Source organism: Salvelinus namaycush, chromosome 4 (assembly GCF_016432855.1).
Source record: "Salvelinus namaycush isolate Seneca chromosome 4, SaNama_1.0, whole genome shotgun sequence".
Classification (NCBI taxonomy): domain Eukaryota; kingdom Metazoa; phylum Chordata; class Actinopteri; order Salmoniformes; family Salmonidae; genus Salvelinus; species Salvelinus namaycush.
This window is the reverse complement of record NC_052310.1, coordinates 3552001-3556393: the sequence shown is the minus strand read 5'-3', so window position 1 is coordinate 3556393 and position 4393 is coordinate 3552001.

Below are 4393 nucleotides of genomic sequence, written 5' to 3'. Positions count from 1 at the left end.
TTAAACCTAACCTTAACCACAATGTTAACCTTATGCTTAACCCTAACCGTAAATTAAGAACAAAAAGTTATTTTCTGTTAATATACATTTTGACGATTTTTTACACTTTGTAGTTGTGGTAACTAGTGGAAACCAAAACACCCCCGGTGTGTTTCTATCAAGTTCCTGACTAGAGAGACCAGAGTATTGTTTTAAATGTTTTGTTTTATTTAACCTTTACTTAACTGGGCAAGTCAGTTAAGAACAAATTGTTATTTACAATGACGGCCAAACCCGGACGAAGCTGGGCTAATTGTGCGCCGCCCTATGGCACTCAAAAATCACCGCCGGATGTGATAGAGCCTGGACAGCAGAATTCAGAGCAGTCGTCGCAGATATTCACAACATATCCACAAGTGCATGGATTAATCGTGCAGTACTCATATTCAGCAGCAGACGGCGATGTGGGACCGCATATTTTATTAGCGATGGTTTAGAAAAGTTATACCCGTGTATTGTGAATGAATACTGTACAGCCCTCATTTATTGTACCAGTCAACCTACTGTAATGAAACAGCAGGGAGCAGGTCCCGAACCCTCGACCTTCTAGCCCGAAGTCCGGTGCGCTATCGACTGTGCCGCAAAAGCATGCTCGTGCGGCAGAGTCGATTCCCCCGATTATAAACCCAGGGTCGTTACACTACTATGGTGTATTGAACACTTACATAGGAAAAACAAAGCAACGTGGATGTTTTGGAGTCTGATAACTCTGAGGAGGACTTTGGGGGGGGAGCACTTGGGTACTGAGCCAAGCTAGTCTGGGTGATTCCCTCCACCAGCCTCTTCCAAAACCAAGATAGTAATGCTTGTGGATTTAATCTAAACACGCTAATCACTGCAGCAGAAAAAAACTAAATTAACATGTACAGATATGCTGTATTTAATGGATCTTCAAAGATGAGTTTTAATATGTTTAAATGTATAAAAAACTTTCACATAATAAAAAGTGAGACCTGAATCAAGTGGAGCACCACTGTGTGTCATGACTTGTCTGTTAATGATGTCATATGCAAGCGTGTACATTTAATGTGTGGCGTGTCCACAGAGAATGAGCTGAATCCCCTTCTCTTTTATTTGCTCAAACTGAGTTTGATTTTGAAGGCGAACTGCAAATTCCACTATTGTGGCTAGCTTCATAACACATAACCCAGTCCGGTCAAGCCTCACTAGCCAACTGGAGCTAGCTGGCTGCTTATAATGTTAGCTTTGGGCAACAGGGTAGATGTCTAGCTAATGTAGTTATTTTCATGAACTGAAGTTCGATTTCAATAGGAGAACAACAAGTGGCTAACTAGCTAATACTTACTCACATGGATTCCTAAATCATTGCTAAGAATATTGAAAATGACTGCAATTGCTACTGGTCATTGTGTTCAGGCTGGTTGTATTGGTGCTAGCTAGATACCAAGCTATAGTTTAGAATAACATCTGTATGAAAGATATTTGCAAACATTTTTGATCCTGCTCTTATTTCAAATGCTCAGCGCAGACGTTTTCCCATTTGGTTGAACAAATAATGTTTTATTACCAACGCAGTACTGTAAACACAAATTCAGCACACACAACATTCTAAAATATAATTTTGTTATTTGACGTGTCAAATTTAAAAGCTGATTTGACGCATCATATAGTGTTATTTGACGTGTGTTTCTTTTTTGACACACAAAAACCCAAACAGCGTTCCATAGAAATCTACCTGAAAGATGGGAGTATAGGGGGTGATAAATGACAGAATTAAGCCAAGGTAACCGTACCACCGTGTGGCTGTCGCCTACCATTGAACGCCTTACTAACGCCTGCGTGACGGCTGTCTGTAACTAACACGTCGCCATACCAACGCCTGCGTAACGGTTGTGTGTAACTAACACGTCGTCATACCGACGGCTGTGTGTAACTAACACGTCGTCATCCCAACGCCTGCGTGACGGCTGTGTGTAACTAACACGTCGTCATACCGACGGCTGTGTGTAACTAACACGTCGTCATCCCAACGCCTGCGTGACGGCTGTGTGTAACTAACACGTCGTCATACCGACGGCTGTGTGTAACTAACACGTCGTCATCCCAACGCCTGCGTGACGGATGTGTGTAACTAACACGTCGTCATACCGACGGCTGTGTGTAACTAACACGTCGTCATCCCAACGCCTGCGTGACGGCTGTGTGTAACTAACACGTCGTCATACCGATGGCTGTGTGTAACTAACACGTCGTCATCCAAAAGCCTGCGTGACGGATGTGTGTAACTAACACGTCGTCATACCGACGGCTGTGTGTAACTAACACGTCGTCATACCAACGCCTGCGTGTTAATGAAAGTCATAAAGGTGCATCGTTTCTATTTATATTAGTTAAATCTCAAACATAAATGTTAGAAACTTACCATTTTTACCCGTGCAAGCCGACATTCCGAAGTAGCCACCCTGAGTGATAGTGTAGCCTACGGCTTGTGTATTTCCTGTTATCACTAATGGGCCTAGAAAAGATTATGTCCAATCTATAGGTAATCTGTCTTTCCCTCAACACCTCATTGCATGGTATGTTATCTCACTGTTTTCAGATCTAAATCTTGTTAGCCAATCACAGACGGTGTTGTTTCCAGTTCCCAGTATTAGACAACCAATAAGAGCTGTGTCCGTGGTCTTCAGTCGAATAGAGGAGTTCATAGGCTTTCCCAGAGGGTATGTGCTATTCGGGATCCTTGGGATGTCCATACCTCAATCAAGTAGACATGTAAAATGGTTAAGTTTAATGTTAGTTAAGGGTTATAGTTTAGGGTTCAGGGTAAGGTCGTCCCAAGGAATCCGGAAAGCAGTGACCGTTCATAGAGTGAGAGACGGGCACGGTATTTGAGAGTTCGGCGGCAACACAGACAATTGTTTTATTTTATTTTTTTACAAGCGGCAGACGCGATTTTCGAGAGTGTCTAGCCCAGACAGTTTTCTTAGAGACGATGAAAAAATTATCAAGATGTCTTTGATCCGATTGAGGAGTAAGTAGGCAATATTTAAGTAGTGATATCGTTAGAAAATATTTAGGCCTACTGTGTTGATGAGGCAATTTTTTTAAATTTGAAAATAATACTTTTTGCTGATAACAAGTTGTACGAAAGACTTTTGAGAGTAAATATTAGTTTAACATAGGAGAGCTGTAGCTCCGCCCACCTGTGATGTGGAGCAGAGCATGCTGGGCAATAAATATTTGACCTTTATTTAACTAGGTCAGTTAAGAACACATTTTTATTTTCAATGACAGCCTAGGAACAGTGGGTTAACTGTTAACTGCCTTGTTCAGGGGTAAAACGACAGATTTTTTCCTTGTCAGCTCAGGGATTCAAGCTTGCAACCTTTCGGTTACTAGTCCAACGCTCTAACCACTAGGCTACCTGCTGCCCTTCCTGCTGCCCCCAATAACTGAGGGAAAGGAAGTAACTAGAGAAAGTACACAAGCCAAGTGATAAGTTCCAGCCATCTTCTGTAATTACCTTTAATTAGCATCCTTTGTTTTAGCCAAGGCCAGTGTGCGTCCTTCAGAAATGTCAGTTCATATGATTTACTATTCATGTGTTGTGGACGCACTCCACTTTGTTACGCTAATTTGCATTTTTACCGTGAGCTAGCAACTGTAAGCTTGCTAACCCTGTTGTTTCTGTCATCTCATTTCAGACATTTATATAGTATAATGTCCACCAGTGTCTAGTCTTATATGCGCTCTGGTAGTATGGATGTTTACTGTGTAGATTATGTGGCTATTTTGTTAGCAATGAGACTTGGATGTACAGTAGCTATAGACATTCAAGTTAACGCAGTTGTGTGAGGAGGATGGTGCTCGGTAGTGTTGCTCGGTAGTGCTGCTCGGTAGTGCTGCTCGGTAGTGCTGGTAGTGCTGCTCGGTAGTGCTGGTAGTGCTGCTCGGTAGTGCTGCTCGGTAGTGCTGCTCGGTAGTGCTGGTAGTGCTGCTCGGTAGTGCTGCTCGGTAGTGCTGGTAGTGCTGCTCGGTAGTGCTGCTCGGTAGTGCTGGTAGTGCTGCTCGGTAGTGCTGCTCGGTAGTGCTGGTAGTGCTGCTCGGTAGTGCTGCTCGGTAGTGCTGCTCGGTAGTGCTGCTCGGTAGTGTTGCTCGGTAGTGCTGCTCGGTAGTGTTGCTCGGTAGTGCTGGTAGTGCTGCTCGGTAGTGCTGGTAGTGCTGCTCGGTAGTGCTGCTTGGTAGTGCTTGTAGTGCTGCTCGGTAGTGCTGCTCGGTAGTGCTGCTCGGTAGTGCTGGTAGTGCTGCTCGGTAGTGCTGGTAGTGCTGCTCGGTAGTGCTTCATTAGTGAAGTCACAGCCATGTTGTTAGGTTGTATTGCCCTGTGCAGCAG